Source organism: Loxodonta africana, chromosome 9 (genome assembly GCF_030014295.1).
Source record: "Loxodonta africana isolate mLoxAfr1 chromosome 9, mLoxAfr1.hap2, whole genome shotgun sequence".
NCBI classification, from domain to species: domain Eukaryota; kingdom Metazoa; phylum Chordata; class Mammalia; order Proboscidea; family Elephantidae; genus Loxodonta; species Loxodonta africana.
Genome location: NC_087350.1, coordinates 62,175,885 through 62,200,834, shown reverse-complemented (window position 1 = coordinate 62,200,834; position 24,950 = coordinate 62,175,885). Strand labels below are relative to the sequence as shown.

General features: G+C 42.0%; 1 protein-coding gene across 2 annotated transcripts in view; it reads right to left on the bottom strand.

Moving 5' to 3' along the window:
* The window catches only part of TNC (tenascin C), a 99,219-nt gene extending 74,508 nt beyond the window's left edge, over window positions 1–24,711 (bottom strand). Inside the window, exon 1 of one of the 2 annotated variants that reach the window (XM_064291558.1) lies at window positions 24,535–24,711. The gene's annotated coding sequence lies outside the window, so the exon portion shown is untranslated. The remainder of the gene's footprint in view (window positions 1–24,534) is intronic. The other variant, XM_010587700.3, reaches the window with a different exon arrangement.
* Between the last annotated feature and the right edge of the window lie 239 nt (window positions 24,712–24,950).

Below are 24,950 nucleotides of genomic sequence, written 5' to 3'. Positions count from 1 at the left end.
GGCAGCAAAGTGGCCTTCTCCTCTCTCAGGGATCCCCGTTCCCTGGCAAGTATCCCTTGTTTCTTCTTTGATGGTGAGATTAAAGGATTTGATGAGTCCATGTTTGCAAAGGAGGGCGTAAGGTGAGGCACAGCCTTTGTACTGGCTCAACAGACAAATCTTGGGGTCACATATCCAGGACAAAGGGGCTATTTCCAAATTCTGCTGTAGCCCTGCTCTGTACTCTGTCCCAGGGCATATGCCTAATGCCAAAAAATACACTTGTGGATCAGAGTTCACTTTCTATCTTTATGAAAAGCAATTCTTAGAGCCAAATGAACTGCTGTAAATCATGGAATTGTTTTTCTGACACTCTCTTGGTATCCGCATTCATGTTAACTTCTGAAAACTTAATTCCTCTATCACAAGGATTTCTCTAGGAGATTTAAGACGTTAAATTCATTGCTGTAGAGTTGCACTAATCGTTTGTGGGAGTCCCAGGGTGGCACAAACGGTTAAATGCATGACTTCGACCCAAAAGGTTGGCATTTTGAACTTTCCAAATGCTCGGAAGACGTTCCTGGTGATCTGCTCTGAAAGGCCACAGCCTTGGAAACCCTCTGAAACAGTTTAACTCTGCACACGTGAGGTTGTCATGAAGTGAGATTGACCCAATGGCAACTAACAGCAAGAAGTCATGCATGACTTTTACAATAAAAATTAATTATAATTAAATAAAACTAAAAATTAATTACTCAGTTGCACTACCCACATTTCAAGTGGTTAATAGCCACATGTGGCTAGTGGTTATGGTGGTAACAGTATCAAACCACAGAGATGAAGAACAGAAAGTACTCTTGGTTTAATAGGGTTGCATGGTGATAGTGAGCCCATGGTACAAATAAGGAAACTGAGGCTCAGAGATGTCAAAGTAGTGATATGTGGGGCCATAAGTAAGTTCTGATATTTTTAAATATTCCTGTTTAGTGAAAATGAGTGAGTACCTCAGACACAGGTGCTAAGGGACTAGAGAAAGAAGATGGTGTCTTTTTAGTAACTCATGTGAATATTAGTAAACATATATGTTTGCTGTAGTTTCTGTACCTTATGTGTTCAAACATATCCAGATACAAGTAAGGAATGGTTGTTAAGGCTTTTGTTTTTGTTCGATGCTGTTGAGTTGATTTTCCACTCATAGCGGCCTCCTATGACAGAGTAGAACTGCCCCATAGTGTTTTCTAGCTGTAATCTTTGTGGGAGCAGATTGCCAGGTCTTCCTCCTGTGGAGCTGCTAGGTGGGTTCAAACTGCCTACCTTTCAGTTAGCACTTAACCATTGAGTCACCAGGGGTCCTTTTAAGGCTATTGCCCTCCTCAAATCTGAAGCGGCCCGATAAGCATCCTTCTTCCCCACCGCATCCTTGGGGGAAGAAATCTTTCTTTCTCTGCATACCTTAGAGCCCTAAATTTTCCATGAAACTCTTATCCTCAAATCAAACCACAGCTAAGTTGCTCCAGGAACCACTCTGGCCAAGGTTAACACCTTGTCCTGCCCTGTTTCAACTATCTCTTAGAAGCTGGTAGAGGTTGTCAAGGACAGCTCACAGCTCTTATTCCTCTGTTGATACTGTACTACTTTGCTCCAGAGTTTTTGAGGGGACTCAATCCATTTCCTTCAGCCTCTGAACACTTCTGTTGATAAAGCAGCTGCACGTAGAGGAAAGAGCCTCATCTTTGGAGTGAGGTAGACTCATGTTAGAATCCAACTCTACCACTTATAGCAGCTCCTTGTGGTCATTCATTTTCCTTCTCTAAGTCTCACTTGGAGTTCTGGTGGCACAGTGGTTAAATGTTCAGCTGCTAATCAAAAGGTTGGCAGTTCAAGTCCACTAGCCACTCTATTGGAAACCGTATGGGGCAGTTCTGTTCTGTCCTGTAGGGTTGCTATGAGTTGGAATCAACTCGGTGGCAATGGACTTGGGAAGCCTAGCTTGCCTCATACCCTACATGGTGATAAATATGCCTGTTCCATAATGTTGTGGGACCATGGCATGAAATTAGAAGATGTATGTTAAGCTACTAGCACAGTATGTGGCACACAGTAGGTGATTAATATATGATAATAGAAACAATCACAACACTGGTCAAATAGAGAATAGGTCAGAAAGGAAACTTTACATCCAGAAGGGTCAGGAGAAGTAGAGAGATACACTCAAGACTATAACAATGATATAATAGGTAACAAAAGAGATTGACTAACCTAGGTCTATTAATATTCAAAGTGGAGCCAGGCCACATTTTTCTGACAGGTTTACAAAAGATACCTTGAGAGAGCTGGCATTTGAAATAGACTTGGAGAATGGGTGGGATTCTGAAAAGTGAACGGATATAACCACAGTAAAACAACAAACAAAAAAACCCATTGCCATTGAGTCAATTCTGACTCATAGAGACCCTATAGGACAGAGTATAACTGCCCCATAGTTTCCAAGGAACACCTGGTGGATTCAGGTTACGAAATTCTTGGTTAGCAGCTGTAGCTCTTAACCACTACACCACCACGGGTTCCATAACTGCAGTGGGTAGGTACAATTTGAACCCTATGGCAGTCTAGAAAGAGGCACCATCATGAGAAAAGGCAAGGAAGTTGGAAGCCATGGGTGATAAGGAGAATGAAGAAGATGACAATAATAGTAGGTTCCCTTTGTGGATGCCTGATACATGCAATGTAGTATATGTAGGGACTACTGAGAGGTCCAGTCCCACTGGGGTGTTAAATACGTGTAGGGGAATGGAAAGGGAGAGTGTATGTAGGATTGGTAGAAGACATATTGAGGAGGGCATTAAAGGTCAATGTGAAGAGCTGGAACTTAACCCAGTAAGCAATGTCATACCTTTCTAAGACTAGGGGCCTACTTGCTTACAGTCAGCCATCTATTGAGAATGGTGGGAAGAAAATAAGCTTCTGTACTTAGTCCCTTGAACGTCAAATATTTGGCACGTTTTCTATCCTCATCCCTTCCCTCATCTTCTACAGAAAGAAAACAAAACAAAACAACAATGGTGCTGAAAGTTTTTTATTTTTATCTTTTTAAAGTGTTAGGGCAATCACTGATGAAACATGTGAATTGAGTTCTTGTTTCAATTTCCTTGGTATTAGGTGTTGCCAGTATAGGATGATTTCTCCAGATTTTGGCATTATAGATTTTTTTCCAGAACATGATTGTGTTGTGTTTTTCAAAAGGTGGCAAAACCAAGGCTAGTATCATGACAGCCATATCCCAAGGACTTTTTATTTATACTTTAAGATGCCTGTTGGCTTGTTCCTGAATATTACTTGTTTTTTCAGTAGAGCTGTTTGGTATCTAACCTTTTGGAAATAGCATGGAATAAACTAATGGCTATTTTTAGGCCCCTCATCACCGGACAAAGAACCTTGCTAGATGAAGTCAACAATCTTTGAATTTTTCCCTTGGTCACAGCTGGAGAATAAACAACTTCATTTTTTAGATAAAGATAACACTTCCAACTGGCTAGAATCATATTTCAGAATTACTTACTTATGACTTCATTCTTAATAGCTCAGAGAATAAATTTATTTTGTTGACTTAGGCACGTACATGAAGTATCCTAGGTTTAAGGGGACAGGGGAATTCCTACTGTTTGGAAATGTAGATGAATGACTTTCCACATCACATTGGCAACACATGAGGCAGCTCACACCAAATTTCTTCTCATTTACAGGCAAGGGAATTTTATTGTGCACAGTCAGTTGAGCATGGAGTTGCTTACATGAGCGTTCTTAAAGGTTCTAGAAATTCTTCACCCTACGTCCTTCCCAACATCCATAAATTCCTTCTTGCAATGTGTCAGGAAAAGAGAGGAGCCAGGAAACAGCTTTAAGTGTGAATTTTTTTTCCGAGGACCATCTGATGTCCGCATTTGAGTGAGTCCAGTACAACCTGTGTCTTAAAGAAACTAAGAAAACTCTAACTGCCAAGCCAAAGACCCTGCAAGCCCTAGGTGTTTGAATTCCAGCACTGAGAAGCATTTATCCACTTAGGGAAGCATGGAGGCTTAACTGTTGCCCAGCTAAGATGTTAGTGAAATCTGGCAATCATCCCAGAGATCTGAGAATTAATTCATTAAAAAAAAAAAATCATTCATTCTGGCATTCAATAAAGATAAGTTGAATAAGTGCTATAGACCCGGCTATGGGAAAGCCCAAAAGTGATGGGGTATTTCAATGATCTGTGATGTATAGTTTCTTCCCTCAATGAGTTCACAGTACAGTAAAGGAGGTAGATATGTGGATACTTATAGAGGAGACTGATAAATGCTAAAATTCACAAACATCCAGTGAGAGTCCCTGCAATGCTTGAGCACATCTGCTATAGAATCAGTCAAACACTTGTGGACCCTGGTTCTGCCACTTATTATTAAGTTGAACCGTATGGAATTGCCATTCTTGTAGGTCACAAATGGTTGGATAGTGGCAAATTCATATGGCTAAACCTAGCAGCAGGAAACTCTGGTGGCATAGTGGTTAAAGAGCTATGGCTGCTAACCAAAAGGTCAGTAGTTCAAATCCACCAGGTGCTCTTTGGAAACCCTATGGGGCAGTTCTACTGTGTTCTATAAGGTCACTATGAGTCGCAATTGATTCGACAGCAGTGGATTTTTTTTTTTTTAACTGAATAACTGTGACCTTGGATATGCCTCTCTGAGCTTCAATTTTCTAGTCTGTAAAATGGGAACACTAATATCAACCCCACAATAAAATTCTTTCATCTGCAAGTGAGAAAAAATAAAATTAAATGAGATAATGTATGTCAAACACTTAGGACAGTGCCTATCAGGAGGGAAATCTTAGTAACAGGTATGTGTTATTATTGTATGGTTAGTTATATCTTTTGTTTGAAGAACTGCTGCTGTTTCCATGGACATGTGTAATTCTTAGTATTTTCAGTCTGTCAAGTGACAGTGTACTCTGAAATCCATAGGAGATTGGGAAGTCTGTGGCTACAGCCCTGTTTTTCCTCTGGCTTACCCTTATTCAGTAGCGAAAAAAGCAAGTCAATGAGCCTGGGGTGGGGCCTTTTTCTGGGAGGTCAGTGTCCTGGCCAAAACTTCTCAGAGGCAGTGCTGCTACTGGGGTGGTTGTCCATGCTGCTAAGCCAGGGCTTTCTCCAGAACAGGCTGCCTGTGGTTTAGTCTTGCAAGGCAAAACTCCTGACGGGAAACACTTGGCCCAGCTTCTCAGCACTTTCCATAGACACAGACAGACATCAGATCATAGAATCAAAATCAGACTTGAGCAACTGCTTGAGCTTAGAAGCAGTTGCTTAAGCTTAGAAGCACTGCAGAAGATCATAAAATCCAGGGGTGGGAAATACATGGCACCCACTCAATCCTTCTGGTATTTGTGGCAGACATCGCTAATAAATCCCAGCACACTTCTGGGGAGCTTTCACACACTTTCACTTCAGAGTCATCCTGAATATATCACTCCAGGCCATGACATTCAGTCAAGTAGAGGTCGTACAGGACATAAAACTTATTCACCGTACCAGTTACTAAAAAAACCCATACCGTACCAGCTACTAGTTGCTGTTAAATCAGTTTCGACTCATGGTGACCCTATGCCAGAATAGAACTGTGCTCCATAGCGTTTTCAGTGACTGACTTTTTCAGAGGTAAATCACCAGGTCTTACTTTTGAGGTGCCTCTGCATGGACTTGAACCACCAGCTTCTCGGTTAGCAGGCTATCACATATCTGCTTGCACCTCAATCTACTTATTTAAGAATTAGAGAAGCTGATATCCCAAGGGGGTCACCCAGCTAATTAGTGGCAAAGCTAATATTAAAATCTAGATATTCCAGAAATTTGATCACGGTTTATCTCTTCTTCCACATCACTGGGAGGGTTTTAAAAAGAAGTACGTATGAAAAGCTTCCAGCAGTTTTCAGTCTGAGTTTACCGTAATGGTTCCCAGAGAGAAATATCAGCAGTGGAATCTTGGAGATCACCTGTGTTAAGAGAATCCCAGCCTTCTTGGTTCTGTAGGTTTTCTTCTTTTTGTTTCCTTCTTTCCGTCACACGCCCATCCATCCGTCCATCCAGCCATCCAACTGTCCATCTTTTCAGTATATTATTTATTAAATACCTACTATGTGTCAAGCCCTGAGTTAAGCATGAGTGTTACAACAATGAATAAGATAAACATTTCCTTTATTTTTACAAATTCCTCCCAAAGGGCAAAAAAAGGTTGATTTTAAAATTTATGTACATATTGTGTATTTAAAATTTGTGAATTCTTAAATGTTTCTGCAGATTGGGAATATGGTGCACAATCTCCAGCCTAGAGCAAGACTATAAATGTTGAGATTCACGTAAGAGCTACTTGTTGCTTACCTACTACGGGCCACACAGTGTGCTGCGTGCTGGAAAGAATAGAGAGGACCTGCACCCTACTCCCAGAGAGCTCAGTAACTGGAAGAACATATACAAGAGAGGTTCAATAGTAGTGCTGGTCTGAATGAGGATACTCTGAGTTTGGAAGTTCACAGAGGGCTTCCTGGAGAACAAAGGGCTTAAAACCACTAAATATGAAGAGGCTGTGGAAGATTAGGGAGAAGTTGAACTAATAATAATGATGACAACAACAGCAACAACAGTAATGATAAAGATTTCAATACCTACCATTTATTGAGTGATTATTGTGCCAGAGCCTGTGCTAAGCATTTTACATCTCCAATTTCAAATTCCCACAGAATGATAGAAGGAATTATCTTTATACTCATCTTGCAGATGAAAAGACAGAGGCATAGAATAATTAAGTATCTTGTGCAAGTTCAGACAGCTATTAAATTGTGTAGCCAGGATTTGAACTTAAGAGCATTTGAGTCCAAGGTCAACACTCTGAACCACCATCTTATATATTATATAACCTTTTATGCTGAAGGGCCAAGGAAAGAAGTTATGGTTTAAGACCAGGCCCAAGCTCTGTCTACAATTTCCCAACACCTGGCTCAAAAGGGAATCCTATTAATCCTCTGGAATTAAGGCCGTAAGGTGCTAGACAGCCTGTGTGTGCTGTGGAGAGGAAGAAACCTGGCAGGAACCTTCGAGATGTTGTCATGTCTCAATTACCATTCAGAGAGGATGCCAGCTGCCTCAAAGGCTCCTAGACAGTCCTTGTGCCATCTCTGAATGGACAAATCTATCTGTCCTTCAAGACGTGTCTCATACAGAACAAAACGATTATTGGAGGTTTTCTCTAATAACTTCAGCCAAAATTGATCTTTCCTTCTTCTGAATTCTCTGAGTGCTTGATCTGATATTATTTCCATCATATAATTGAAAAAATGATTTCGGGTGGCTTTATTACGTATGTATACCTCCCTCTTTTAGGGAAATTAGCAATTTTTTTAGCTTATACTCAGGTTATCTTACTAGACTCTAAGCTCCAAGGGGGCAAAGACTATGCCTGAGTCATTCATCTCTGAATACCTAACACTAAGCACCGTGCTTCGAATGTAGTAGACACATTTATGTTGAATAAAATAAAACCGTATTTTTGATTTGAACTACATATTGCAGATATTCATTATCTGTAGAATTAATGAGTGAACAAATACTCTTATTTTCCTGAGACCCTAATGCAATTAGTTCTCCTGTGATCTCTTCTAAGGCAAAATGTATCAAGGAATTCATCCCAGCCTCACCCCTGTAATTAGTTCATTTTCTTCCTCTTACCAGCGATTCATGAGTTCTTACTATGCTAAATATTGGTGGTACAAAACTGACCAAGCTCTTCCCACAAAGAGCTTCTAGTCAATACCCAAAGGGCTCTTGAGAGCCTAGTGCTGTTTGTTTTGAGATGACTCTTCTGCATGACCAAAGTAAACTCTACTGGACCTCTGGCAGAAGGTAGACTTGGCCAGGCCTGTAATATACTTAGCACAAAAGCCTAGCTTTGGTAATAAATTGGGGTTATTAGCCTGTAACCCCTACAATTTCGCTGCAGTATTTGTTGTTTGTTATATTTAGCTCACCCTTTCTCCCTTTTAATTTTGACCTTTTATTACTTAGTTTCAAGTTCCTGGAGATTTGAGGCTTTCGTGGGGCCATGTAGTAGAAAGTGCAACAAACTGATGAACTCTGAGACCCAGTTCTGCCAACTATCCATTGTCTGACATTGGGCAAGTCACAACCATTCTTCCATCTTCAGTTTCTCCTGTAAAATAAGAAATTCTGTGTGGCCTCCAATTCTAAGGTCTCTTCACTTCTAGCAACCTGTGATCCATTGTTAATTCAGCAATATTTCTGTGGAACTTAATTTTGGCTTTCGCTTTAGACCTAAGTCAAATGGCTGATAGTAAGTACAAAAAACCAAATGCTGAGTGTTTATTTCTTCAGTTGTTTGGCATAAGAAATTGTGGTGCTTTGTGGCCCCTTGCTCCCTCTCCCAACAGCAGTTTCATTACCAACCAAATTAAATCCACAAACCGTAATCCATAAAATATTTCCATCTAGACACAATAACGAGATTCATAATTGTGGTTTAGTATACCTAAGAAAAGCTTGGGTGAAATATAACCAGATCCATTGATACATTCAGACCACAGACTGCCCTGGCATGGTCTGGTTTCAATTTTTGAACTAAAACTTTAGCAGAACACTTGCTTTCTCTCTTCTATTTCTTGCCTAAGACAGAAAGAAATGAAAATAAAAAATGGGGCTGACCAAGTGGCCACAATATAGATTCCTGGAAAATTCTTTCAAAAATAGATTTGAATTCATTTCCCAACGGAGCAATGACCTCCTATACTTTGGCCTTCATCCAAAATTTTAAGAAATCCAGTTGGTTCTGTCACAAATATTGGAAAATGGGTTCTTGATCTCTTGAGCCAAGATCAAGAAATTAAAGAGATTTATCTATGCACAAGTAAATGATAGGATGGCTCACAACTCTACCCCAAATAATTTCTGAAAGAGGCTCTGTGACATGTGGTCTTTGTGAAAACTGTTATTAGCCACTCAATGACAGGGATTTAATCTTGAAAGATTTTGACTTCTCAAGGAGGGAGAGAGAAAACACACAGCCTTTAAAGTCAGAAGGACCTGAGATCAAATTTTGCTTACCTGCTGGGACACCTTGGACAAGTCCTATAACTTTTCTGAACTGTGGCTTCTTTAACCATAAAATGGGGACCTCTCCAGCATAGTTGGAGAGAGTGAATGGGGTAATGGATATATTAATGGCATATTAATAATAAATGGTGCCCACACGTTAGTACCCATTCTCTTTTTTTCCCTCCTTTTCCTCCTTGTCTTTCCTATTAGGGAGCTCTATGACACTAAACCAAAAAATAAAAAACCAAACCCATTGCTGTCGAGTCAATTTGTACTCATAGCGGCCTTATCAACATGTTCAAAAAGAGCCAGTACTATTCAAGAGATGGTTTAAGCACTGAATCGGAGGTTGAATTGTTTTGGGATGGCAGTTAAGTCTCAGCTTCAATGTCAACTTTAATTAGTTGGAATGGCAGTCGACCTGCTTTGAGAAAGATTCTGGGGCCGTGTTTGAACTCAAGGGGAGAAAATGCTGTGATGGCTTAGGAATGTCTGCCATGGATACAGAAGTGAGGGAATGTTGATATGTGTGCCAAATTTTTGACACAGCAGGATTAGATAGGTTTGGAAATCTTTTCCAGCCCTAATGTGCTGAGTTAGTTTTGATATTTAAATGAGTGGAATTCTGCTTGACTGAGATCTGTGTCAGAGGGTGCCAGACAGAGTTGCTGACAATTATAAAAGCTTATATGAATCAAGTTCAATAACAGTCAACATCTTTCAATAAGAAAAAAAAAAAAAAAAAAAAAAACCAAACCCGTTGCCGTCGAGTTGATTCCGACTCATAGTGACCCTATAGGACAGAGTAGAACTACGCCGTAGGGTTTCCAAGGAGTGGCTGGTGGATCTGAACTGCCGAACTTTTGGTTAGCAGCCAAGCTTTTAACCACTGCGCCACCAGGGCTCCTTTGATAGAAAAGACCTCCTGAAATGCAAGTATGCCTCTGAGGCTGTAAACAGGAAACTGGACTCTCAGGGAATATTAAAACTACTCCAGTAATTAATTTGTGTGATCCCAGGCAAGACCAACATACTTTCATTGTCTACTTTCTCTTTTTCAAAATGGGGCCATTTAAACACTACAATAACTACCATTAATTTAACACGTCAGTGCCAGGCATTGCTTTATGTGTTTTATGTAGATTATTTCATTGAATTCTCTCCAAGACCTCTGAAGTAGCTACTTTTATTCTCCCCAGTTTATGGATGAGGAAACTGAGGCCCACACAGCTCACGGTCACACAGTTAGAAAGAGGGAGCAGGAATTTAATTCAGGCTGACTTGCTCACAAGTCAGAGAACCCATACTTGACCACACCAGCTTTGCTTCCATCCTTTAATGATGCCATGGGGTGGTTTGCATGACTAAGTTAAAAGGACTGAACTTCAAAAGGACACAATGGTTGGGATCCAGAATTGGCAACAAAAGATCTTTATGACATACAGAGAAAAGCTGCACACGAGCCTGAAAAATAGAGATATTTTTAGCCCTTGACTTGGGTTCAACTTGGCTGTGTAACTTTAAGTGCATTTCCTAAAGTGTAATCTGTAACATACCGATAGGTATTAATGCAGGGAAAAAGATTTCCTAATTAAACACATTTGGAAAATGCTATTTTAAACCAAACGAGTTACACAACTTTCTTTCCTTCAGAATTTTCCAAGGTCTTTATTGTGTTCGTGTTTATTGGGACTCTCCGGGAAGAGGAGATTTTACAGCGTTTCTCAAATTCGCTTGATTATTTTGTGTTTGGAGCATGCCACGGGACTGGGTTTGACGGCACAGAATGGTGGAGGTGCTGATGCAGAACAAATCCTTGGCCCTTTCTCCTTTCTTTTCCTTATATGCTGTTTGTGTTGTTGAGCTGATTCTGATTCATCGCGACCCCAGGTGTTACAAAGTAGAACTACTCCATAGGGTTTTCTTGGCTATAATCTTAATGGGAGCAGATTTCCAGGCCTAGCTTCCATGGTGTCGCTGGGTGGGTTTGAACTGCCAACCTTTAGTTTAGCAGTTGAGCACAAACCGTTTCTGCTACCTCGGGACTATTGTATGTACTAGATGGGAGTAATGATGTACCTAATGATAACATGTCTGATATGTGTGAAGCTCTAGGATGGAGGTTCTTGAGCAATTTAAACTAAGAACAAGAAAAATAATTGAACACTTATCCTGGGCCTGGCACTCTATACATGCCAATTAATTGTGACACTAACTTTATGAGTTAGGGAGCGTTGTTTCTATTTTACTATTAAGAGAATTGAAGCCATGATAAGCTCAAAAAAATTGACCAGTTAGTAGTAAAATGAATGAGAATTAAGAACCTTGTCTTCTATTTCCAAATGCTCTTTCTGCTACATCAAGTTCTCTTTTGCAGCAAGGTTCATTGTTCAGTTTAAAGAATTAATATTTCTGTAATAAAAAGTCAAAGGGGGATCTACCATCTTTGACATATAGTTGATGAATTCCTGAAAAGGGACAACTTGGTAGGGTGGTGTTGGGGAATTAGGCTGCACGTGACTATTTTATTTCCAGTTTTGAACACATGGCAGAACGTAAAGCAAAATGTGCCAAAATACTATTGTATCTCAGGGAAGCCTTCAAAGCTCGCAGAGAACAGCCTCCACTCCTCCAGGCTGGGCTGGAGAGAAGATGAGTGAGTGAGAGGAAGACAAAGTGAGACGTAGCAGAGAGGGGGCCTGAAAAATATTCCTTCTGGAAAATTGGGTCTCACGCTATGTATTATCTAAAAAGAGTATGGGTTCCAAGAAATTAGTCAAGGTATGAGAGCATTTCAGAGGAGCTAGAGATTACAATCCTTATTTCTGGAAACATGGACTTACATGAACAAATAAATAAGGAAAGAGAGGGAAATCCCTTCTAGGCAGAATCGTTTAAATCAGTATATGTCAGAAAAATCAAAATCAAGAAATTAGGCAGAGAGAGATAAAGCCAGAGGTAGGCGGGGGCAAGCAGAGAATGAATCACACAATTGAACAACTTTTTAAAAATCATTCTTCTAAGCTTCCTTCAGGTATAGCATTTGGCATTATTTGAGGTGGTGAAAATCACCAGTTATTGAACCTAGATGAACCTTTATTTCTGCTTCAATCTTTATACGTATATAATACCATCCACCTTGCTAGGTTGTGGTGAAGATTAGAAATTATGTATATAAACTTAGCACACTGACTGGCAGGGCTCAGCAAATGTTTTTCTTTAAAGACCAGCCAGTAAATATTCTAGGCTTTGTGGGCCAATTACTGTCACAGCTACTCAACTTTACCACTGTAGTGAAAGTAGCCTGGACAATACATAAATGAATGAACATGGCTGTGTTTCAATAAAACTTTATTTACAAAAACAGGCTGGTAGCCTACAGGCCCTCATTTGCTGACTCTTGCTGAAATATAGTAGTTGCTCAATAAATGGCAGCTAGTATTATAAAACCAAACACAGGTTGAATTGGATGAGAAGGTAATTAACATTTTGTTGAGCACCTACTCTATACCTGTTTGTGCCAAGCCTTATGCTAGATGTTTTTTATACATGTTATCATTTATCCTGTCATTTGTTATGACAACCTGGTGAGGCAGGTATTATTACACCTATTTAGGAATTAAATTGAGACTTAGAGAGGCTCAGTGACTTGGTTAATAAGCAGAGTCAGCTTTTGGACTCTGGTTTGTGTCTCTAATGTGTATGCTCTCAACAACTACAGTGGGCTGACTCCTTAAAGCAACTTCCTTCAGTTCATATTAGGTGAAAACGTAAATGGGCGGCACTCAGTAAAGAGCAGTGCCTAAGTAGTTACCTTCATGTTCCTTTTCCTAGATCTTCAGCAGCTCTCTGGTGGCTGTCCACGTGTAAGCACTGAAATATTTTGACCTCTGTCCCCCAGAGCCTCTGGCTGAATCTCAAGTTTTACACATTTCCCCTTTGGAGAAAGCTTAAGCCAAGGTGTGCTGTTGGCAAAAGCTTATTAGCTTCTGGGCAGATGTCGGCAAATGTCCTATGGCTCAAGATGGGGTTTCAGGGTCTGATGAGGCCTGGCTGTGCTCATTGATGATCTTAGCCAAAAAAGGTTGCTAATTAGACACGCTGCTTATCTCCACCTCTAGAGCTAGACCTTCCTGCTCTGGGCATGCCTGTTTTGGCCCATGAGGTCTGTTTAGCTGTTTACTGTAGATTTAGGTGAGTGAAAGAAAAATTCACAGTTCCTTTAAAATCTACAAAGCCTTGTGATCCAGGGCAGAATTTCCCAGACTGTATTCTAAGATGTTGTTAGGTAGGTGTCAGGTGGAGAAGGGTACTTGTGTTCAAATAAACTTGGGGATACTGGGGTCAACAAAGGTCAACACAAGGGTTGCTACAGGATTTCTCAGATTATGCATTCTTCTGCCCCAAAGCTTCCATTGGTTTCTAATCACATTGAGAATAAAATCCAAACTCTTTCTACTATGCACAGAACTCAGCCCATCATTTCATTCAGATTTCTGCTCAAACATCATTTCCATGTCCTACTCAATCTAAAAGGGCACTGCTCCCGCCACCAGTCATTTTCCATTCCCTTATCCTGCTTTGTATCTCTTCTTAGTTACCGTTACTACCTGAAATTAAATTATAACTTTATTTGGTTGCTTTTTATTGTTCACCTTCTCCCACTAAAATGTAAGTTCCTTTAGTGAAAGAACCTTGCTTGTCTTGTTTGCTGTTGTGTCTCCACCCTTGGAACTATGTGTTTAATGGATGTATGAGGTCTGAATTTCCAAGAATAGAACACAGTGTCAAGTGATCTCCATACTATTTGACCATGGACCCCTTTTTAGGTGGATCTCATGAGAACGATGTTCCACAGGATACGGTTTGGGGGAATTGCTTGTCTAGCGGGGTCTTATTACCAAGAACCATTTCAGCAACAGCTAACAACAATAAAGACAATGAAACGGTGACATTGAGTGCCAGTTTCTGTGCCAAGCACTGTATCTGCACTGTGTCATTTAATCATGCTTACAACCTTATGAAGTAGTTGCTATCATTATTTTGCCCTTATAGAGATGAGGAAAATGAAAGTTAGAGAAGTTAAGTAACTTGGCCAAGATCATATAAACCAAACCAGAATCCATTGCTGCCAAGCTGATTCTGACTCAGAGCAACCCTATAGGACAGGGTGGAACTCCCCCATAGGGTTTCCAAGGCTGTAATATTTACAGAAGCAGACTGCCACATCTTTCTCCCATGGATCGACTGGTGGGTTCAAACCATCAACCTTTTGGTTAGCAGCTGAGTGGTTTAACCACTGCACTACCAGGGCTCCTCCAAGATCATATAGAGAGTAAATATTTCCTGAACCCAGAACTCTGATGCCAAAGCCATGCTCTTAACCATTATTCAATCTTTCTTCTGGGCTAGAAATTCCTCCCTGCCCTGAGATAGAAAAGCCCTTTGTCTCCGTCCCTTCCTCAAGCCCTTTCCTTCCTCCCACTAGATATGGACTGATCCCTTGTTATGAGCTCCAGATTTTCAGCTGTCTCTGGTGACTCAGTCTCAAATCCCTAAACAGACCTCCTCTGTCCTTGGTACTGGTTTTTCAAAATCCCAAGCCATGCATGCTTTGATCCTGGGGCCACCTCAGAAAGCAAGGGCATTCCTTGAAGTCCGTGTCCTGAGATGGTTTCCCATCCCAGAGCTGAGCTGGCTCCTGCCTGCCACATGTTATGACATCACTCTGCACAGTTGTGAACCTAGAGGGTAACGCATGAAAGCAACTTCAAGCTCAGGGTTTCCTGAACAAAAGATGGTAAGTCAGTCCAAATCTGGGAACCCAAAAAGGATTCTTGTTAGTCGTTGAAGATCAATTTCATTCTGGTTGTGCTTGGCTTTGGGTCCTGATAAACCAGATACAATTTTTCTTCCAGAATGATAAGGATGACAATAGAGAAAAAGATGGGGTGGGATAGAATGACAGCAAAGGGGCATCTTATCTACCTGGAGGAAGTGGTGCCTGAACTGGATGTTGAAAGCAGAATGTGAGTAGGTGAAAAGCACAGGGAAGGGGGATGTAGGCAAAAGGAAATGGTATATCTAAAAGTAGAAAAAGCATGAAATCATTGGTGTGGAGAGCATAACTTACACCTGAAGTACAGAGTCTGTTTGGAGAGCAGGAGCTAGATCATGGAAAACCTCGAACACCAGGCTGGGGGTTTGAATTTTTCTTGTAGGCAAAAGAGAACTGTTTGGAAGGATTGAAGGGGGAGGCTGATGAGATTGGAACTGATAGAGAAGCTGTTGCGCTGATCCATCCGTGAGATACCAAGGCCTGAGCTAGGTGATGATGAGTGGGGTGGGAGGCAGTGAACTGATTTACTTATCAAGGCAGTAGAGGCTACAAGATTCGGTGTATAGGGTGGTAAGGGAAAAGGAGTCTGGAATTACTCCTTTAGTCTTCATTACATCTGCTAAGAGAGGAATAGATTAAGGAGAAGGGCAATGCCGAGTTTCAGTTTTGATCACTTTGAATGTCTTATCTTTGAATAAAATACATCTGAGGTCCTTGACTTGAAAGATCCTTACCTGAAGTGATATTTAAGAGGAATTGTGTCTCCCCAATGAACTATGATATCTGTTGCAAAACAGATAAAATGGATGAGAAGCTTAAACAACACTGCCCACCCAATGGCTGCCATAATTATTAATTGCTCATTAACCAGAAACGCAGCTGGGTTGGGTGAACTTGTCATTGATAAGAATTTGCCAAGAATAAGGGATATTGGAGGGCTGGCAGACAGACTCTAAGATGGTCCCCAATGATACCACCTCCTGGGATACATACCCTCGTGTAACCCTCTTTTCTTGAGTACGGGCTGATTTGGTGGCTGGCTTCTAACCAATGGAACATGGCAAAGGTGACTGGATGCCACTTCTATGATTAGGCTGAACAAGACTGTGATGTCTGTCTTGCTTGCAGGTGATCTCCTTTACTGGCAAGCAGCTACAATGGAGAGGCCCACCTGGCAAGGAACTAAGGTGGCCTCTGGCAAACAGCCATCAAAGAACTGAGGTCCTTAGTCCAATAAACCTCAAGGAACTGAATCCAGCCAATAGCCATGTAAATGGGCTTGGAAGCAAATATTCCCAAGTCCAGTCTTCAGATGAGACCCCACCGCAGGCCAACACTGTGATTGCAGCCTCTTGAGAGACCATGATGGAGAAAACTCTGCTCAGCTATGCCCAAATTTCTGACCCACAGAAACTACAAGATAATAAATATGTGTTGTTTTAAGTCATTAATTTTGTGATAATTTGTATATAGCATAGATTACTAATACAGAGGACTTCTTGCTTCATCCATGTGCGTCAAGGCTGTTCAGAGAATAAGACTATGTTCATTTTTCTTTTCTAAAAGAATATATTAGTTCTGAAGCATTTTATATTGTCCCTGGCTTCCAAGGGCAAGAGTCAGAAGACCTAGGATTTAGCCCTGACCCTATTGCCAACTGGCATGAGATCTTAGCAGGATCCTTCCCTTCTCTCTGTCTCAGTTACATCATCTTTAAAACGAGGGGAGTTAAACTAGGTCAGCAATTTACAAAAAATTTTTTTTTTCAGATACCTTTCATCAAATGAAATTTCATGAGGAAGCCACTGTATATAAAAGATAAAAGTGGAGGGGCTTTAGTAGAAATAAATTTGAGTGGAGCCCCTGCTTAGCCTTCCCATCTCCCCATGTTGTTGTTGTTAGTGCCATCGAGTGGGTTCCGACTCACAGCGACCTCATGCACAACAGAATGAAACACTGCCTGGTCCTGCACCATCCTTACAGTCGTTGTTATGCTTGAGCTCATTGTTGCAGCCACTGTGTCAATCCACCTCGTTGAAAGTCTTCCTCTTCTCCGCTGACTCTGTACTCTGCCAAGCATGATGCCCTTCTCCAGGGACTGATCCCTCCTGACAACATGTCCAAAGTATGTAAGACGCAGTCTCGCCATCCTTGCTTCTAAGGAGCATTCTGGTTGTACTTCTAAGACAGATTTGTTCGTTCTTTTGGCAGTCCATGGTATATTCAATATTCTTTGCCAACACCACAATTCAAAGGCCTGAATTCTTCTTTGGTCTTCCTTATTCATTGTCCAGCTTTCACATGCATATGATGCGATTGAAAATACCGTGTGTCTGTCAGTTTGTCGTACTGTGGGGGCTTGCGTGTTGCTGTGATGCTGGAAGCTATGCCACCGGTATTCAGATACCAGCAGGGTCACCCATGGAGGACAGGTTTCAGCTGAGCTTCCAGACTAAGACAGACTGGGAAGAAGAACCATCTTTCCATGACAGCACGCAAATCACCTCTGAGGAGCATTTTCAAATCCAGTCTGCAAGCCCCTAGCTTAGAGGCTACCTCTGAGACATTTAGTCCCAACATTCTATGGGTTTTAGGGAGATTTTTCTTTAAGTAACCAATCTACAAGTTAGAGCACTCTTCTGTGACATCTCTGTATCGAGGTACCTCTCTTTAACCATCTCAGGAACCCAGGGAGTAAGTCTTCAGAGAACTGGCAACTTCCCTTAAGAGCAGTTTTAAAGATGCATTTGATCCATGCTGAGTCTGTTTCTGGCTTCCAGAACTCCCCAGAAGATGGGCTCCCTTGACTGCACTAAAACTTTTTAGGAATTTGCCTCCCCCGGACTCTCTCTTCTCTGGGTGGAAAGTCATGGCTTCCTTCTCTGGATTTACTTGTGCCTTTGCCTTTTTAAAAATTGTTATTATTTTGTGTTTCAGTGCCTACATTGGATGCCGTTTTCCCAAAGCTCTCTGGCCGGTGGGAAAGGAGGGAGGTCCAGTGGAGCTCTGGGCGCCCTTTGTTCTGGCTGTGGAGTGTCACTACTGCAGGTCAAGTGATATGTTATTATCCAGGGCCTTCCTGTGTTGCATCTATAAGCTTAGCACTTTGAACAAATATAAAGTAACTTATACTCAATATTCAGTACCTGTTACCTTTTTTTTTTTTTTTAATACCTACCAGATATGGTTTTATCTCTGAACACATCCCTTGGTTGATGAGATTTGAACACACATTCCTCTAATATATCCCCTTGCCTACAGTCTACAGTTAGGAATTGACTCATTGTGTGGAACATTGCCCTCTCTACTTCACTGCCCTCTAAAATGTAAAATCTCCTCAAGAAAGTAGCCTGCTGCCTCTAGCCTCTTTCCTCATCTGGAACATGGGAACAATACTTGAGTGATGTGTGACGCAGTGGAAGAAGCAGTCTGGGGATTTAGCCACCCACTTTCTACCTTGTGCAAGTAACTTAACCTTTCCAGAACTCAGTTTTAGAAGGGACCTAGGTGATAATCATAACAGCTAACATTTACCGAGCACTCTACAGGTATTATGCTATTTAATCATTGGTCATTTAAGTATAATTGGCCCCACTTCACATATGGGGAAACTGAAGCTGAAAAATAATATACAGGTCCTGGGAGAATCTGAGGGTGATGCACAGAAAAGTTATTTTGTAATGTTATATATTTATAAATTTATGTGTACCCTACTTTGTTAAAAATGTATCCTGAATGTGAAAATGCTTCATAAATCATATAACATCGTTCAAAAGCAAAGTAGTATTGTGTTATTGATCTGTTTCCTTCGGGACAGGGGAGAGTTTCTCCCACAATAACTTACTGATACCTCCAGCAGGTTGCTAGGCTTTGGGGAAAGGAGGGTTTGGTAGACGTAGCTCCTGTCCTCACTGATGCTCTTGGCATGCAGCCTGCTGGGGCTGGGAAGGCAATCATGGCGCAGTAGGGGAGGCATAGAGCCCTGTGGGGGCCCAGAGGAGGGGGATTTAACCGAGCCTGCAGGGCAAGCAAGTCATCACTCAGGCAGCACTTGCTTATTTAGTGTCTCTGCTTCAGCTCTCAGGCTGTTAGGAAGGATGTGGGTGGTGGGGATAATGTGTTGCCCTCATGTGGTTTGTAATCATATACTAATTATATAACTACAGTTTCTGCTGGAAGGTGCAACCTGAAAGAGCAAGTTGGAGATAGCAAAAATGGCTGCTTTGCTGAAAAGAAAATCAAGGTTCAAAAGATAATCTGTTGGCTATTTCTTAGCTTTGCCGTCTGTCTGTCTCTTCTCAGAGACGAACAGAATAATTATGGTGCTGAGCATGACTTGTTTACTCTAATGGCTATGACCACTTTCTTGGGACTTGGAGTTGGATTTGAGTTCTGCCTCCATCAGTCACTGTCTGTGTGGTGTTGGATAAGCTACTTAAACTTTTTCAGGCCCAGGCTCACCATATGTGAAGTGGAGCTAATTATACTTAAATGGTCAACAATTAAATGGCACAATGCCTGTAGAGTGCTCTGTAAATGTTAGCTATTTTCCCCTACCCCGTTGCCATAGATTCCAACTCACAGCAACCCTATAGGACAGAGCTGAACTGCCCCATAGCGTTTCCAAGAAGCACCTGGTGGATTCAAACTGTCAGTCTTTTGGTTAGCAGCCATATAGCTCTTAACCACTATGCCACCAGGATTCCCATTATTCCCTAGGTCCCTCCTAAAAGAACTTTTTGGACATATTCATACAAAAGCTATCAGCAGTCAACTCATCTCCTCTAGGGTAAGAGGAAGCAAGGCTCTACTTGGAGTGCCCATGAACTCTCTCTAGCTCTTGGCCTAGGGTGTTTAGGTAGGGCTAAAAGGCCAACCAAAGCCATTGGAATTACCGTGGCTGCATAATTGTCTATGAACTTTAGAAACTTTGAAGTATCTGAGAAAGCTTGGCATGAAAAGAATTTTTTTTATTATTTATTTACACTAATAAGAGGACCAGAAATACACATGGAAGGGGTTTTCCATTTGTGCTCTACTTTGAACCTGGGCATTTTTCTTTAATACCATTATGGAGAGTCAAATGGAACAATGATAGAATTGGATGCTAGGTTGTTGCAAAGTTAAAGAGAGGCTGGAAATGTGAGACAGAGAAAAGGAAACATAAAAAAATATTGCTTAGCTCAAGGGCACAACTGAATAAAAGTCTGATCACCAGGGTTATGATCAAGTAGATTTGGTAGACATTTCTCCTCTACAAAGAAGCCACAAGGACCATCTGGCCCCTTTATGGTAGGTAAGGCCATCAGTGTCTTTTGCACTGGATAGAATTATGCCCCAGAGTTTGTGGGAGGTTAGCTTCACCACCCTTTGAGGGGGGTTTTCCTTCTTGGAAGGCAGCTTTTTCATCTAATATTTTCCACAAGTTGAAGGTGTTCAAACTGGCTTGGGATTAGGTTCAAGGGGATTCCGGGTGATCTTCTCAAAGTGAGAGGTAATTGAACCATATTCTCATCTCTGAAGCTTTGGCTGAACTTTTGGCTGGGAGCCAGCAACCATTTCCCATTTGTCCTAGGATTCCCTGCCCTGAGGCTGAAGCAGGCTGATTGCACTTTATCTTCCAATCAGCCCTTTTAAAGCCAGATGCTCAGTTCCTTGGCTCAGCTTGCTCTCAGAGAGGGTGCAGGTCCAGCCCTGCTTTCCCAATCAGAGCTTCCATGAGTAACCTTTGGAACACACCAAAGTGTGTGCTTGCTTTTCTGGGATAAAAATCATCAGTAATGACCTGACTGCTACCTCTAGTCTCATACTTCCATCTCCTGGGGCTGAAATTGGAACTTCTCTGCTTCTAGGCAGAGACTTGCACCATCATGAGCTGACCTTTTCTGAACATGATGGAAAATGATACCTGTAGGGCTAGTCTGTAAAATCAATAGACATCAATGCCAGTCAGGGGCTTCTCCGCCATCTTGGCCAGCCTCCCCACCGCAACCATGAGGTTTTACATGAGGTCAGTTGGTAAGAATGAGCAGGAGGGTTTTAGTCAGAAAGTTTGAGTTCAAAGCCAACTCTGCACCTCACTCATGGAAAAAACTTGGATAAGTCACTTAACCTTTTGGGCCTCAGTTTCACTATCAATAAAATGGAGCTATAATTATAGTGAGAATTGATGTGAAACCATAGGCAAAGAAACCAAAGGCCTCCTGTCATATGTGAGAAGTGCTCTCAATAGTAACGATAACTGTGGCTGGGGGTGTTTTGTAGTCACAAAGGAATTATGTATTTAGAGCAAGCTAAGTGTTTGTTATTTAGTTATTTACTTTCTACTTTTCAAACTGAAGTGGCTTCAGTATGGAGGGGCTTGGGTACTAGGCCAAGTAAATATTTTCCCTGTAAGACAAATGGCTGTGTATTTACAGAAATCCAAGGGGAGGGGAGAATAGGTGTTCTTAGTTCACTGTAAGCATTAGAAAGGGTAGGATTAAGGGATATGTTTTTCATTCTGTCAGCTTGAATTCTTTTTCCAAATTCCATTCCAGTTATATGATCACGCTACTGCTGTATTTATGGGTGGCCACAGTCTGGCTGGAAGGACAGATTTAGTAAGAAAGGAGGTGTTTTCCTTCAAACGGCATGCAAGAAGCCGAAGCATTCAGAAGGACACGGCAGAATGTGTTTCTGACCTGGTGATTATGGGGATTTGGGTCTAGAAACTGATTCCATTGCCCCGAGTTCTATGACGTTGGACAAGTTTCTCAAATCTCTGATCTTCAAGCCATCTTTTTGAGGAATAGGTGTAACCCATTTCTCACATGTTGTTGACACTTAGTGAGACACACGCAAAGGCCTATGGTATAGAGAGTAAATTCTCCATACATTTTGACTACTGTTATAATTAAAATTTTGTTTATTTGAAGGAACATTCATACTTTGTTAAGTGCTTTAAATTTTCCACACAGATTCATGTCTACTGTATTAGTTGGGAAATTACCCTTACTCCCTTTGAAGGTGGGGACCTAAAAAAAAAAAAAATGACCTCGAGGGGCAAAAATTCTTGTCAAGGTGTAGAATTGCAATCTGAAGACTCATTGCCCTGCTTTGTGATTTTAAACCGTGATTTGTGTCCATCAGGTTTCTGGGAAATGTCCCAAGAGATGACGACAATGGGGTGAGTTTTGGCCTGACCTGCTCCACTTTAACCAAAGCAGCCCCAGCTATACCCGTTTTGTAGATGATGGTTTTGCCGTAACTTTTGCTCAGTGAATATTTCTTCTGCTACAAACAAGCTTGAAACCATTATTTTAGAAGGTTAATCTTGGGCAAAAAACAAAACAAAACAAAAATCAAACCTATTGCCATAGAGTCAATTCCACCTCATAGCAACCCTATAGACAGAATAGAACTGCCCCATAGAGTTTCCAAGGGGTGCCTGGTGGATTCAAACTGCTGACCTTTTGGTTAGCAGCCATAGCACTTAACCACTATGCCACCAGGGTTTCCTAATCTTAGGCAAGTGCTATAAATTGTTAAGGAGGAAAATCAGTGAAAACCTCCATCTATTGAGCCCTTGCTATGTCACAAAAAAAAAAAGAACCTATGAATTATAGATTGTTGTTCACTTTGTATGGATGACAAAGTCCGAGGCTGGAAGCTTAGCAACTTCCAAACCAGGTGGAGGACTATTAGTGGGAGATGAGACAGAGAAGCTAGGTTTATTAACCAAAGCAGAGAGGGGTAAAAAACCAAAAACAAAAACTTTAAAATGACAATAGTTTGGCAACACACCTGCTTTCAATTCTTATCCAATTCACAGTTCTGGCAAACCTGAGAATATTCATATCATGCTCCCTTTTCTTGCCCCAAAGGCCGTCACCTCCCCGAAGTGAACAGGACCAGGGCCCCCTAACACGCACCTACTGCAAAGTCTGGATGCTCATGATGCCAGCAACTTTCCACTCCTTTATTTGCTCTGAATAAACCTCTCGCCAGTCCTGAACTGGGCTTGCGGAATCTCAGGACAAGGTGGGAAACTGGTTGGGGTGGGCAGCAGTTTTTATGTCTAAAGCACATACAGTAAAGCTCCATAAAAAGAGGGGGAAAAGTTCACAAAAACTTGAGAAAGAGGCATTCATTCTCCTTCAAGTGGGCCTCCCAGTCCCACTCTCTCTCCGGACAGAAAGCGTTTCCAAAGTCCCTGGCAGCATCACACTTTAGCTGACAGCTTTAGAATCTGCAAATGCCCAAACTCAAAACCTCCTGACGCTATGGAATCAGGACCTGACATTTATAGCCAGCCCTGGGCGGTTACCTTTTCTCCAGACCTGTGCCAACATGACCTCCTGCTTGTCAAAGAGCCAAATCTCTGACCTGCCAGCCTAGTGAGACATCCCCAGACCATGAGAGATGAAAAGGTGGGGTTGGGGAAGTGAGACACTCCCAGGAAACAATTTAACATTGGCGATGTGCCCCTTACAACCTACAGGGTGATGGCAAGTTTCAGCACTGATCGTGACCATCTAAATTCCCAGTCATTGAGCGCTCCCTCTGCCAATCTCTTTCTACCTCATCTCTCCTCATAACAATGTTACAAGTTATTGTCCCATTTTGGAGAAGTGGGAACCGAGGTTCAGAGAGGTCCTGCATTTTTCTCAGGGTACTCTGTGTGTGTGTGTGTGTGTGTGTGAGAGAGAGAGAGAGAGAGAGAGAGAGACAAGGGCAAGCAGGATTTGAATCTAGGCTTCCTCAGGCTTCAGAACTGAGCTCTCAATCCTGGGACAACCCTGAAGGGAGAGGAGAACTTGCACTTTCTTTCTACAGCCTACCAGTTCCTGTAAAGCTCCCTACCCCTAAGGTAGCTTAGTCCTCAGGGCTTTCTGCTCTGAGAGTAAGGAGGGGAGGAAGTTTGAGAGAGAAACAGCATACTGCTGTCCCTAAGAACTACAGACACACAAGCGCACCGGGCCGTGTAAACCAGGAGGTACCCACAGGAAGAACTGAAGCTGGTGCCCACCGCACCCATCTTGTCATCCATACTTGTTTATCTGACCCTAGGAGTCACCTTCTTCCTATCGACCCCCAAACCTTGTTCCCTTCCAGGTCTGACCCACAGGGTCGGTATTGTGAGGATGAATACAAAAGTCTTTGTAAACTGTAAGTATGGGCTGTATAGATATAAACTTTTGTTATTCTCTCTATATTCCTCTGTCAATCTCCCCTCTGCCCTACCCGAGTCAAGCCATGAGCAAACTCCACTTTCAAACGCTGCTCACCTAAACCCCAAACAAAAACTATTCACAGGTGAATGAGCCAGGCAGGGAGAATCACAGAGATAAAAACTTTACAAAAAGTTCCTTCCAAGTGTAACTATTTATAGAGCTAAATATATATATATATGTGTACAAGACTGGATGGGGCGAGAAGAAAACAGTCAAACAAGGTGTATCCTACATAAATTCCATTTTGCCAGCAGCGAAGATAAAGCAACAGGTTTACAATTACAACGCTACAGCGCATTTGGTACCAGGAACACCAACAGTGTATCATAATGATCATTGGGGATGGGGTGAAGCAGACTTACCTTTCCCAGGGGGAAAGCCTAGATCCTTGAGGGAACCAGCTCCATGGGTTAAAGTACCTGGAAGTCAGGAGCAGCGGGCTGGCCACAAGCACAGCGCTGTCTTTGTGCCGAGAGGCAGGCGAGTGTATGTCTGCGCCGGAGAAGCCTGTGACAGTTGGCAGGCTGTGGCCAGAGCAGCCAGCTTTGGCTGGCTTATATAGCGAGCTCCTTCCTCTGTAATGGGACGCCTCGCCTCCAGATATCCTTTCCCACTTTTTCGGTTGGTGAATTAAAGGAACAGCCCTCCCAGCGGAGCAGGGTTAGCTCATGAAACACCCACTCGCTCCTTGCTCTCTGCCAAGAAAGGGACCCATCTGCATACAATTTATGGCCAAAGTAGAAATGCCCGGTTTACGCCACCACTTGCCCCCGACACA